This window comes from Apium graveolens, chromosome 8, assembly GCF_009905375.1.
Source record: "Apium graveolens cultivar Ventura chromosome 8, ASM990537v1, whole genome shotgun sequence".
In the NCBI taxonomy this organism is placed as follows: Eukaryota; Viridiplantae; Streptophyta; class Magnoliopsida; order Apiales; family Apiaceae; genus Apium; species Apium graveolens.
In genome coordinates, this window is record NC_133654.1 from 60,355,052 (window position 1) to 60,370,662 (window position 15,611).

The following is a 15,611-nucleotide window of genomic DNA, read 5'->3' on the forward strand; positions in this document are numbered from 1 at the left end:
GATAATACCTATGCTAGAGAATAGCGGTAATTTGCATATACCCTTAGTATAGGGACCCAAAGGTGAAAACATTTTCTAAAACCGGGAGTCGAGGATCCCGAGTAGATTTTATATATATATATTTATATATATATGGTTATAGTTTTCAAAACTATTAATCGAATAAGGTTTATTCGATAACTTTATATTATTTAATGAATATTATTTCGAATATTCAGTCGAGGGCTTATGACTTAGCTTATTTTATTTATTGAATATTATTTCGAATATTCATTCGAGGGCTTATGACTCAGCTTATTTATTTATTGAATATTATTTCGAATATTCATTCGAGGATTCATGACTCTTTTATTTTATTTAATGAATATTACTTGAATATTCATTCGAGGACTTATGACTCACTTTATATTATTTATTGAATATTATTTGAATATTCATTTGAGGACCTATGACTCCGATAATTTACTGAAATATATTCTTTATTTTATTAAAGAATAAGGTGTCGATAATCAAACTTATTTTTGATTATTCAAATAAAGATAGTACTTTCGTATAAGTATATCTTTGGTTATTTAATACTCATTTCAAGTATAAGTTTTACAACATCTACTTTAAATAATAATATTAAGATATTTTCTAATATTGGGACTGATTTATTAAATCAGCATCACTCCAAACATTCTTAAAAATGTTTTGCGAGTATTCAAAGTGATTTTTAAAAGTTAGAGCGGATCCCAAAACTCATTTTTATATTTAAGATTCTCCTTTCGAAGGGGATTTAAATACTCGCTCAAAACCTGAGGGATCCGGTTCTGTGGTGTGTTTTATATTCGCAACAAGGTTGTTGTCTTGATAAAAGAATTTTGATTACTTACCCAACACTCGGGAAGTAAAATTCTTGGAACAAGTTAATCCATTAACAGGCATCGCCTGGGAAATATCGGTGAGTTTTCCTTTCCAACTAGATACGACTTCTCGGTGGAGCCGTATCAACAAGTTTCTACTTGGGGAAAGTGGGGACGAGCTTTACGTTTCAGAGTCATGGATTTCATCTGAACTAGGAGTGGCGTAAGTGGTCGAGTAGCGCCGGCCCAGCCTTATTATATTGGCCCAAATGGCCTGGAAGTTCCACTAAGGCGGTCCATTCCTTAGGAGTTCAGTGTTCGGTTGACAAGTAAATCCGACAGGTTCTCCTCTACATGTAGAAAATGGTGGGGTTGTACTACTACGACTGATCATCGTAAGTGGTTTTCCTGGAGCGGCAAACTCCCGTAATGAGTTCATCATCCAATTGGATATTTCTGCAACACTACCCAGAGCACTTCGATAGAAAGGCTACGGTTGGGCGATTGTTGAGTGTTGGCAGGGTCAAGTTTTCAAAATGATGTTTGCATCAAATGAAGTATCTTATAACTTCATTTTATTTTGATGATATTTTAAAGATTGAATCTATTCAAGTATTATCTTGTAGTCTCATCTATGTGATGAACTTTTGAACTAATTATAACTTGAACGGTGGTAGTTCAAGTAGTATTTGGAAAAAAGATATAAGTATATTGGAGTATCTTGTAACTTCATTATCTAGTAAATGATTATCTTATGCATGTCAAAGATTTTCAGAAAAACGTTGAGACAGGGTTAGATAAATGAGATCACCTTGCAACGATAGTTTTATACAGTTATAAACTGGAACTCTGTGTATATTATGCATGGAGGAGGACTTCCAAGATTTTGAAAAGTATATATGTATATATACTGAATATTTTGCGACTTCATCACATTAAGATATCAAACTTGGTTCATTTCTTTTGACCAAGACTTTCATGAGTACTATGAGAAGGCTCATATACTGTAAATCATTATACATATTATTTTGGTGGGCTTGTTGCTCACCCTTGCTTTTTTCTTTCATCACACAATAACAGATAGAAAAGATGAACATGACCAAGCTCCCAATTCGTGAGCGGATAGGAAACGTTCCGCAGTTTCCTATAGGCATTGATGTCATTGTTGCTGAGGTAGGAACTACCAATAGGCTAGGCTTCAACTTTTGATGTACCAGATTTATGTATATTTATGAATTGTAATAATGGCAAAGAAATGTAAATTTATTCAGAAACCCTTTTAAGGTGTATTGGCATATAATTGTGGAATAAAATGACTTGTGATTATATTTGGATATTCATCTCTGAGACTATAACTTGTGGTGTGTGTGTTTATTATGGGGTCACAGTACAGAGTAGTTGATTATTTATTAAGATTGGGTGTTATTAAGGGAAATGGAACTCGTGACAGCCCGGATCCCCGACCCCGGATTTGGGGGTGTTACAGAAATGGTATCAGAGCTAAGCGTTATAAACCTCAGAGATGAAGTGACGTTAAGATAATAAGTTCACTAAGATAAATAAGAACTCTTGCCAAGTTCATAGTCGGACTACCTAATGTAGTACTGACAGTTAAAACCCTTAGGGGAACCCTTATAAATATCGTGATAGAAGCGTAGTTCGTTATCGTAGATGGTAGCGGGACTCCGAACCCTGAGGTTGAGGAGCAACAGCGCGATGATGTTTTATTACTAATTGGAGATCAGATTGTGGATCCGATAGAGCATCCTAACGCAGGACCAGATGATGTTGATATTGAGGATGTAGCGGTTGAGGATGTTGTCCTAGAAGGGATTGTTGCTGAGGAGGATCCCGTGAAGGATCCTGACAAGAATGAATAAAGGACCACTGAGGAATCGATGACCATGGTTAGGGAAACTCCCAGAGGTAGGATTAGCCGGTCACTACCAGAGGTTCGTTCAAGTTTGTAAAGATAGTAGCCCCTTTAACGCGGCTTACTCGTAAGACTGAGAGGTTCGAATGGACAGAGAAATGCGAGAACAACTTTTAAGAACCGAAGCAAAGGTTGGTGACGTTCCCTATGTTGGCGTTGCCGGATGGAAAATGAGATTTGGTGAAGTGTAGTGACGCTTCGCATAAGGAATTAGGGTGCTTCTTATACAGCACAGCAAGGTAATCGCGTACGCGTTAAGACAATTAAGGGAATATAAAATTCGATATCCCCACCCATGAGCTTGGGCTCGTGGCAATAGTTTTGCCCTAAAGATTGGAGGCACTACTTGTATGGAGAAAAGTGCGAGATTTACACAAGCCATAAGTGCTCTAGTACATTTTCACGCAGAAAGAGCTCAACATGTGCCAAATGAGGTGGTTAGAGCTAATCAAGAATTATGATTGGGAGATTCTTTATCATTCAGGGAAAGCCAATGTGGTGGCTGATGCCCTTAGTAAAAAGGAGAGACTCAAGATAATAATGTCTTTGGGAGAGTTTATAAGAGATTATGAGAAAATGGAAATAGAAGTGAAGGTAACCGGAGCCGGTACCGAAAAGCTGTTTGAGATTGCAATACAGACCGAATTTTTGGAACAGAACATATTGTGCTAGAAAAAGTGATGAATGAAGGCAGAGAGTCAATGACTGGAGAAGAGATCCATACCGAGAAAGATGATAAGGGGATAGTGAGGTGTTCCTACAGAAATTGGCTTCCAAAAGTTCAAGAGCTTAAGGAAGAGAACTTAGATGAGAGCCATAGTTTGAGGAATAAGATTTAGGGCAAACCCTGAATGTGATAGTCAGGGAGGTTGCCATCAAGAAAGAAAGAACCCATAACATAATAGAGTGGAAAACAAAGTTTTTAATGTATAAGATAACCCCGATTATGGGAGAAGGTTGAAACATTTCATACTAAGGAAACAGAAAGTCGAGTAAGGAAAGGAGACCCGAGACAGTACTCCTATACGGAAATTTATGGACCTGTCTAGACAGAACTTAGACTATTATCCCCAACCACCACCTTGAGGAAACAATGCGGTAGGCAATTCTTTCAGGACCTTTAAGTCTCTAAGCTCTCAGAGTTCCAAGGAACAGGTTGACCTAGTCGAGGCAAGAGCCTGGCTAAAGGAAATAGAGGAATCATTTGAGATTTGTTTTTGTCACTTACCCTCCTAAGAGAGAGACCACCCACTGGTGAAAAACCAAGGAAGGCACGGAGCAAGAGATTATAATAAACTGATTTAAGTTCAGTCAATTGTTTTTAGGAAAGTACTTCCCAAGGTTATGGAGATAGTGTAAAAGCTTTAGAGACAGAACAAAGGCAGAAGAGTATGATGAATTATGAATCTAAGTGGTAAAAGTTGTCAAGATTCGTTCTGAGGACACGAATCCAGAATGACGAGATGTTTGAAATCGATGCTTATGTTGGGTTGGATCATGAAATAATGATAAGAGAAAGGAAAATAAAAAGAAACTGAAGTGGAAAGGAATATAAAGGCAAGAGAGTTTGAGGAATGATAAGGGAGTTGGGTATGAGGAAACCCTAAAGACTCGTAGTAATAGAAATAGAAAAGTATGTAATCGTCAGGATGAGGGTGATTCACCATGAGTTAAATTGATGGTTGAAGGTATAAGAGATACATATATTTCATCCAAGGATTCGAGGAAACCTTGAGATAATTTGAAGGATAAATAATGAGACGCGGATAGACTGAGGAGACAAGGAAGTAAGAAATTAGGAAAATTGGATGAAGGAAGTGACCTTCAAGAATGTGAAGTGTAAGACCGGTGGCTTGATACCTAGGAAGGGAGACACCAAGTATGAAAGATATCCCAATATTGAGGTGACTGTTGAGAAAAACAACAAAAGTAAATACGGAATTATTAAGAAGAAGTTCACGTTGAACACGACCAATATCTTCCAGAACATCCCTGTTGACATTACCAAATTAGGAAAGAAAAGCAGATAACCGTTGTTATCTTTTGAAGGCCATAATTGATTGACCTCATTTTGAATACAGATGTTATTGTGAAATTAGGCATATACTATCGAGGTGGGAATGATTGAATAAGACACCCTTATCAGGGATATATGACTTGATTTATCCATGGAAGGATGCATGTATTTTTTTTAAAGGTGGAATTAAGGATAGAACATCGGTAACTTAAAATGAATCCTAGGGGAATGCATAAAGGTTGGCATTTCACCCTTAATAGGGATAGTATGAGTTTTGACAGTATGAATTGGAAAGGATTAAGGTAATTACAACCTTTAAGAATCAGTGGAGAATTTTTTTTTTCCAGAAGTATATAGACAATGATTCTGGTATTAATAAATGGTATCTTGATATGCCCTGTATCTAGGGAATACAGGAGGAACGATTCAAGGATAACCTTAGAGGTTTTACAAGGAGAAAGGTAATATTCAAAATTCTCAAGAATAGAAATGTTGATAAAGGAAATATGACGTAATTATAATGATGCCAAGTGAGGCACGTGTTAAACCACGAGAAGGTATGGATCGAACCAGTAATGGTCGAAATTGTTCAGGGCAATTAGGACTTAAGATAAAAGATGTTCTAATTATGATTGAGAGTCAGTCATGGCAGTGATTAACCTCTAAAGACTGAGGCAATAACTTATGGAAAAATGGTGATTTTTTTTTACTCATCAGATTTTAAGGGAAACATCTTCACATAAGCTGTGATTGAAATAAGGTAGAAAATTTATTTGGAGGTGGTTAAAATGACATTGACTGTAAGGAAATTTTACTATCACGAAAGGCCAAAGAGGTGGCCGACACTTTAAAGGTAAGAGGATAATTATAGGCGCTTGTGCCAAAGGAATACAGTGATGATGGTTAAAGCTATGAAGGTTGTATTATGGTTTGGAAGATTGACATTCCTTCTGATGACTGTGCAATACTCAACCGTAATAGTAGTTGGGTAAAGGTTTAATTCGTGTAATCGCCATGAGCGGGCTATCTATCTTAGAAGGTACTATCTTGAGATAAGCCAGGACCATGTTTCAAGAAGGACTAAACGAACCTTTGAGTTAAGTCTTCTATTGAAGGCATATGATTAAGAAGGGTATTAACCTGCTATCGTTGCTTTGATTGAAACTCTTCTGCAATTTTATCTACTTCATGTCATGAAAGTACGTCAGAGTTTGGAGTGTTCTTCAAGAATTATGATTGGTGGTTATGTTAACTCCTTAAAAGTATTCTATACGACATGTATGGACTCCGCATGGTTAGATATTAAGATTTCATGGAAAGTGAATGACGACAGTAGGTCAGTGGTGGACCATAGTAATGCAGCAATGATTCTGCGGGTAATGAGCTGATTACAACCGTGAGAGTTGTATTGGAATGGATGTTGAGATTGAGGACCACTAATCGGGTCGTGGTATTGTATAAGTTATCATTGATAGACTAATTAAGTAGAGTATCTACCTATTGAATATTTATTCCCTCTTATGAAAAGAGAGTCGTATTACTATATGAGGAAGGTTGCGGTGCAAGCATAGAATGCTAGTAACGATGATGTCTAGAATGAGATCCAGATTCGATTTTCGATATCGAGGGAGTTTCAAAGGTGATTGTGTATAAGCTCGAGGAAGAGCATGGGTCCATAGAATGATGGACGGAATGGCAAAAATATTTAGGCATGTGAAATATGATGCGATAATACTTGATGTTGATATATATACACATATGTTTTGTTCTCCTATGACAAACCTCTATAATTCAGAGGTAGGTTCCAAGCCAGATATTTGATGGCAGTATATTTTTTTTCATATATACAATTCTCTTCAATTCGTTCTTTTCTCTTCTTTTCATTTTGTATAAGCTGAGAAGAACAACCCTTCCAGAAGGGGAGGTATTGCCGAATGACTATCTATCTGTGTGATAGAAGCCTAGTAGGATACCAGCTATTGTTTAATTGCTTGTCAAGTACTAAAGGCTGGCCACCTTCTGTACTAACTATGCAATGTAACAAGTGTTCATGATCATAGTGATCTCTCAATGAATTCTTTTACTTCTATATGATGGATCAAACTTTCAAAGATAGAAGCAGCTGAAAAAGGAGTAGTAAAGTTGTGGTGGTATTCGGAATGGAAACACATTCGTGATACTAAGGTTGACGAGGTTATTAAAAGGTTATAGAATGCTAACGAGCAAAAGTATAACCAGTATAATATTAGGAACGGAAGGTACTAGCGATTACGAACTGGAAAAGAATGGGTATTGAGAAGCAAAAGCTCTAATGCTAAAAGCTATAATGAGAGTCTGTGCAATAGACTTGAAAGAAATTGGAATGATCACTTAACACAGATTGAGTTTTCTTACGACAATAGATCATATGTCAGTATTGAGATATCGCCTTATGAGATCCTTGAGGGAAGACAATGTCGATCTCCCTTATGTTAGGATGAAGTTGTAGAGCGCAAGATGCTCGGACCAGCAGTGGTCCAAAGGACCAAGGATATGATAGATCTAATCAGAGGACGGCTGGTAGTAGCCAAAGATGGACATGATAAGTATGTTGATTTGACACGAAAGGACAAATAGTATGAAATAGGGGACCTAGTAATGTTATAGGTATCCCTTGGAAAGGATTGATGAGGTTCGGAAAGAAAGGAAAGCTAAGTCTACAATTTGTTGGTCCCTTAGATATATTAAGACATTTTGGGAAGTTAGCATATGAGCTAGCCCTACCCCCGAACCTGTAGCAAGTTCATAACGTGTTCCACGTATCAATGTTAAGGAAGTGTAATTCGGATGCCAGATAAATAAGGGCATATGAGCGCATAGACATGCAACCCGACGTAACCTATATGGAGCAACCAGGAAGGGTTATAGAGTGAAAAGGAACAAGTGCTTAGGAGAAAGGTTATCAAACTAGGCAGAGTTTGGTGGTAGGACCACAATGTGGGAAAAAATTACTCGAGAGTTAGAAAGTTCAATGCTAAGAGAGTATCCCTATTCATTTTTATCTGATTCCGGGACGGAATCCTTTTAAGGAGGGGAGACTGTAATAACCCCAATTTTTGGAAATTTTTGAAACCCTTATGAATAGTGATTTTGCAGATTATGCTGAATGAGAAAACTTTTCATGCCAGACTATATAGGGGTTCTGTTATTGATCTTCTGGGATATTATTAGTACTCTATGTGGTATATAAGTGTATGTAAAGATCGTCAGAATCCAAATTCGAACACTTTGATTTTTCCCGGAAATCCACTAGATACGGAAAGAATTGAGTATAAGGTAACAGGATAAAAAGGATTTAAATTAAAGGATTATAAGAGAGGATCATAAAAAGAATATAATGTATTGAGAAAGGTTAAGGAAACCCAAGTAATAAGATCCCGGGTATGATCCCTCAAACGAGAAACGAGAACGAAAGTTAAGCGAACTGTATAACAGATCAGCGGTCATTAGGCAAACAATTAGAAGCTAATCAAAGGGATTAGTGGGGATGATGTCATCAAACCAATAGGAAGAGGACAAAGGAGGGAGGGTGACATCACTTGATGATGTAAGCATGACATGGGGGGGAGGAAGTGTGGTTGAATGATAACCACACAAAATCAAGGTTAATTAGGTAATTAACCTAAAACAAATCAAAATTCAACCAACCAAGCCAAACATTTCATTTTTCACCAAAAAACACAAAACCCTCCATTTATTCAAGGAAGCTCTCGGCTTCTTTTATCAAAAATGAAGATCCAAGCTCCACCACTTACTATTTGGCAAGGTATTTATCTAAGCTTCCCCATGGATAGTTACATACTTCCTATAAGTTTAAGCTTCTAATTCCAAGCCAATCTTTTTTTATAAATCAAGGAAGAAGATGGTGAATAGTACTTTCTTGAAATTAATTTTTGTGTTCTTGATTTCTTTGAAAGAACAAGCTTGTAGGAGGTTAGATTAAGGCTTCCATGGGCATTCCAAGGATCTTTCATGGATTAAAAGCTTCAAGGAAGGTATAACTCTTCATGATCTTAGTTTTAAGTTTTGTTGTTTAGATGATGGGTTAGTATATTGGGTGTGTAATCATGTTTAAAGCTTGTTATGAGTAGTTTAGTTGGTGAGAGGCATGATTATGATGTGTTTAGAGATTGGTTGATTTTGTGATATTTTTGGAGTTGGAAATCTTGGTTATTAGTCAATGAACTTAAGTAAACTCTTAGTTCATAATTCAGAAATAAGTATGAATTGGTAATATTGATTTGTTGGGGCTGTTGTAGTATGGTATGGATGGAGTTTTGATTGGGTTGTGAATTGGGATTGATTGGTGGTTAAATTGGAATGGTATAAAATTTGGAAATCGCGTAAACATAGCCGTCGTAATGTCCGATTTACTTTAGACTGCTTTTGTTCATAACATTAGGACCCGAGAACTCCCTGCTAGTTTTTGACCATTGCCATGTTTAGATAGTTCATGTTACGAGCTTTGTTTTGATATGTGGATCGTTTGATTCCGATGTACGGTTTAGGAGAAACGGCCGTTTTAAGTAACGACGTTTCGCGAATGAATCATTACCCCTTGCCTTACTTTGAAATATAGGTTAAAGACCTTAAAGGACTAATTGAAGTATGAAACAATTATGCAAAGTGGTTAGGTAGTTGGTAAGATACTCGCGAAAGAATCGCCTTAAAACCCTTAGTGGTTAAATTATTAAAAATGGTGGAGCCGAGGGTACTCGAGCGACTTAAGTAAATCGTTAAGCGCGAAAGCAAACGTTAGGACTCTAAATGGTTAAAGTCTAGTTTCTTAAGCGACCGGGGTTTAATTCCGACTTATGTTGTTGTTCATAGGTTATCGGACCCACTCTAAGCTTAAGCCTATCCGGGAGCACTCAGACAAGTTTTCTATCCGTTATACTGTTGTTGTGATGTATACACTTGTATATGCATGATCTTGTGATAGATGCATGATGGTTAAATTAGCAAATTCTTGCGATATATTGTAGCATGTGATATGGTACATATGCATCCTGTTTCGTATTCTTGCCATATATATCTGTTGGTTCAGTTGATAATACCTATGCTAGAGAATAGCGGTAATTTGCATATACCCTTAGTATAGGGACCCAAAGGTGAAAACATTTTCTAAAACCGGGAGTCGAGGATCCCGAGTAGATTTTATATATATATATATATTTATATATATATGGTTATAGTTTTCAAAACTATTAATCGAATAAGGTTTATTCGATAACTTTATATTATTTAATGAATATTATTTCGAATATTCATTCGAGGGCTTATGACTCAGCTTATTTTATTTATTGAATATTATTTTGAATATTCATTCGAGGGCTTATGACTCAGCTTATTTATTTATTGAATATTATTTCGAATATTCATTCGAGGATTTATGACTCTTTTATTTTATTTAATGAATATTACTTGAATATTCATTCGAGGACTTATGACTCACTTTATATTATTTATTGAATATTATTTGAATATTCATTTGAGGACCTATGACTCCGATTATTTACTGAAATATATTCTTTATTTTATTAAAGAATAAGGTGTCGATAATTAAACTTATTTTTGATTATTCAAATAAAGATAGTACTTTCGTATAAGTATATCTTTGGTTATTTAATACTCATTTCAAGTATAAGTTTTACAACATCTACTTTAATTATTTTTATAAAGATTATTCTTTATGGGAATATTATTTAAATAATAATATTCAGATATTTTCTAATATTGGGACTGATTTATTAAATCAGCATCACTCCAAACATTCTTAAAAATATTTTGCGAGTATTCAAAGTGATTTTTAAAAGTTAGAGCAGATCCCAAAACTCATTTTTATATTTAAGATCCTCCTTTCGAAGGGGATTTAAATACTCGCTCAAAACCTGAGGGATCCGGTTCTGTGGTGTGTTTTATATTCGCAACAAGGTTGCTGTCTTGATAAAAGAATTTTGATTACTTACCCAACACTCGGGAAGTAAAATTCTTGGAACAAGTTAATCCATTAACAGGCATCGCCTGGGAAATATCGGTGAGTTTTCCTTTCCAACTAGATACGACTTCTTGGTGGAGCCGTATCAATAAGTTTCTACTTGGGGAAAGTGGGGACGAGCTTTATGTTGCAGAGTCATGGATTTCATCTGAACTAGGAGTGGCATAAGTGGTCGAGTAGCGTCGGCCCAGCCTTATTATATTGGCCCAAATGGCCTGGAAGTTCCGCTAAGGCGGTCCATTCCTTAGGAGTTCAGTGCTCGGTTGACAAATAAATCCGACAGGTTCTCCTCTACATGTAGAAAATGGTGGGGTTGTACTACTATGACTGATCATCGTAAGTGGTCTTCCTTGCGCGGCAAACTCCCGTAATGAGTTCATCATCCAATTGGATATTTCTGCAACACTACCCAGAGCACTTCGATAGAAAGGCTACGGTTGGGCGATTGTTGAGTGTTGGCAGGGTCAAGTTTTCAAAATGATGTTTGCATCAAATGAAGTATCTTATAACTTCATTTAATTTTGATGATATTTTAAAGATTGAATCTATTCAAGTATTATCTTGTAGTCTCATCTATGTGATGAACTTTTGAACTAATTATAACTTGAACGGTGGTAGTTCAAGTAGTATTTGGAAAAAAGATATAAGTATATTGGAGTATCTTGTAACTTCATCTTTTAAACTTATATCTAGTAAATGATTATCTTATGCATGTCAAAGATTTTCAGAATAACGTTGAGACAAGGTTAGATATATGAGATCACCTTGCAACGATAGTTTTATACAGTTATAGACTGGAACTCTGTGTATATTATGCATGGAAGAGGACTTCCAAGATTTTGAAAAGTATATATGTATATATACTGAATATTTTGCGACTTCATCGCATTAATATATCAAACTTGGTTCATTTCTTTTGACCAAGACTTTCATGAGTACTATGAGAAGGCTCATATACTGTAAATCATTATACATATTATTTTGGTGGGCTTGTTGCTCACCCTTGCTTTCTTCTTTCATCACACAACAACAGATAGAAAAGATGAACAGGACCAAGCTCCTAATTCGCGAGCGGATAGGAAACGTTCTGCAGTTTCCTATAGGCATTGATGTCGTTGTAGCTGAGGTAGAAACTACCAATAGGCTAGGCTTCAACTTTTGATGTACCAGATTTATGTATATTTATGAATTATAATAATGGCAAAGAAATGTAAATTTATTCAGAAACCCTTTTAAGGTGTATTGGCATATAATTGTGGAATAAAACGACTTGTGATTATTTTTGGATATTCATCTCTGAGACTATAACTTGTGGTGTGTGTGTTTATTGTAGGGTCACAGTACAGAGTAGTTGATTATTTATTAAGATTGGGTGTTATTAAGGAAAATGGAACTCGTGACAGCCCGGATCCCCGACCCCGGATTTGGGGGTGTTAAAGAAGCTCATCGCCGACGGCGATAAAATTCACGGGTTTTTGATTATATCGAACATCCTTCGCGAATTTCATCGATGATTAACAATTAACTCTCGCAACATCTATTGATCAATTTATATCACGAAACATTAATCAATTATTATTTCCTACAAAAATAAATAAATATAATAAAAGTCAGTCCAAAATAATATGGCCACAACACAGCATAATCGAAACTGTCACAGGTACACGTGCGGAGGCACGCAGCTACACGCACAAAGAACAGCCGGCTGCCATGCCGGAAAAACAGGCGGCAACCGGAGATGAAGGCGGCACAGGCAACTAAAACCACAACACACACGAGACACACACACATACATATACACACCCACATAGACTCACGCACACACGCAGGCATAACAACCATATACAGATGCACGCACCGCCACTCCCTCGCTGGAAAACGGAGAGGGCGGCGATGGAACAGAGGGGACAACAGTACAGAGAAATTACCGAGAGAGCAGAGCGAACAGGGTGGAGAAAAGAGAAGGAAGAGAGATTCAGAGAGAAAGGAATCGAGATACAGGGGAATCGATTGAGAGAGAGGAAAAGAGGCGGTGATGCTGTGAAGGAACAGGGTTAAAAGAAAGTAATTGATAGAATATAATCCCAATCTATTTCCAGTCTGCTTTTATCCGAATACAACACCGACAGTTATTATTTTAACGAACAATCCTCAGCAATATAAACTGAAATAACTCCAATTAAACTACAAAATTCCTGAAATACACACCAATAAAATATAAAAAATTTATAATTATCTAAAGCATTTTTGAAACACTCAAAGTACTTGCATGTTGTAATTTAACGAACAAACATGCGATTAAATAAAAGCTAAATTTTTTTTGAAATAATTTTAAAATTCTCAAAAAATTCTAAACTTAATAAAATGTGTGTTTTATAATTTTTGAATAATTCTAGAATTAAATATTAATTTTACAATTAAATACAATCAGAAAATCATTTAAAGATAAATAATTAATAAAATGTTGATTTCTAAAATTTATAAATTCCTAAAAATAACAATTAAAATTATGAAATAATAAAAATAATTTTAGAAACAATTTTAGAATTTATAAGAATAAATATTCAGTAAAATTACTTTAAAAATGAATTAAATTCATACAGCTCGATAATTAATTATAAAATTAATCTTCGCATCCAACAAATCACAAATAATTAATAATACAGCAAAACATAGCTGACAGAACCATCACATATTTCATTTATTTCATAGTTCGATAAATACATTTACAAATCGGATCCGAAAATAGGTTACTTAGCCGCTAAGTAACTAAAAAGACGATACGATTTTAATATCAAATTTGGATAATTATCAAAACAAAGCTTCCTATAAAATACTTCATACGAATATGAGGTAACAATGTCTCGCCTTTTGAGAATACGATTATTTATTGATATATAAAATGATTTGCATATCGAAAACTTTACGCCGGGACTCATACGGGTCAAACCGTATCCCGGATCGAAAAAGTCGAAACACAAAAAGTGTTCAGAATTATCAGATTAGGTTAGAAAGGAGTTTTCGGAAGTGTTTCGGGTTGTTAAAATGCAAAAAGGCTGAAGTGGGACGATTTCTGATTCTAAAAAGTAATTTTTATAATCACGTAAAAATAATCATTATTGATTCTATAAATCCTTATAAAATCACATAACCCTCCAAAAATTACCTGAAAATACCAAAGCAATCTATATTTTATTCTGGATAAGTAAAGATTAAAATATCTAATTTTTTTTATCAAAAATAAACATCCAAATATTAATATCAATCATCAAATAATTCACCAAAATTCACATAAAATCACATAACAATTATTTATTAATAAAATAATTACATAATATTTCTCAGACGTTACAAGAAGGCTCCAACTGCTATCCCATATACTTGTTTCGGAACTCAGAGACTAGCTAGGTCTGTGACCTACTGGACTTCGGCTATGAATTGCGCGCAACCGAATTAGCCTCTTACGCCACCTCAATAGGCCTACACTGGCCCCTATGTATCCCATATCTGATCGTTTTATCCAGTTTTCAAAACACTTGTACCTATCTCATTTCAAACGCATTCATTTTAAACAGCACACGTAAAAATTAATTCACAAATCATTTTCATTCGAGATAGGTACCTTTTGAAGTTACTTTTCCCCAAAATAGGTTTAAAACAGTTATTTATAACTACAGGGGATACGCAACTTAAAACGTTTTTGTTCCATTACGAGATTAAAACATTAGCTATTCATTAACAGAATACCCTAATCAGTTATACCGACATGCTTGATATCCTCAAATCCTAATAACCCTATTCGATAACCTGACTCATATAATAATTATACACGTAGTCACATAACATGTATTCACATAAGGTTAAAATGTTTTATATAATAAACTATGTTTCTCGTATATAAAACAAATTTTAGAAAAATTTCTACAGCGACTCCTCTATTTATAAGCCTTCCTGTCGAAACATAATCGAAGTCAATATTCACAACAATCAACAATCCACAATTCATAATTCCATATGACTCGCATTTCGATACAACTAGTAATACAAATATTTATTTAGTTTCGAAAATACTTTATATAAATCATTTTATTTATTTATAAAAATTAGGACTCAGATAGCGATCATCACAGTCCACGGTTGACTCACCGAAGTTCATTGTCAACGGTGGTAAAATTTACGGATAGCCGATAAATTTCGGGTTTCCAACGTAAATTTCATCGATTACGAAATAAATTCCAGCACGAATTATATTATCACGAATACTTATTCAAATAATTCCTGCAATAAAAAGAATCAAATCAGAAATAAATAATCAGACCAACGAAATAAATTCCAGCACGAATTATATTATCACAAATATATATACACACAACCAACAACAGGAACAAACCGGAGAAAGCACCGAAACTAACCGGAAACAAAACTACAGAGGCACAGCCGAGAACAGGGAAGAAATGAGGCGAGGAAAAGAGACAGCGGGGGAGACTGAGAGAAGGAAAGAGAGTGATTGAGAGGAAGAGAGAAAGAGATTCGAGACAGAGAGATTGAGAGATGAGAGTTCAGAGTGAGGATGATGAGTTGTATGAATAAAAAAAAATTAATCTGTTGAATTTGTTTCAGGCAGCCACGTATCAACAAAATTTTTGGGTACGTGTCATTTATTTTATAAGATTTTGATACGTATCACTCAAATACCCGGGAACCTAATATTTACCCCGAAATCCGAAATTAACGAACCAAGTCACCTTTAAAACAATTTCGAAAAATCGCCAAAATAGT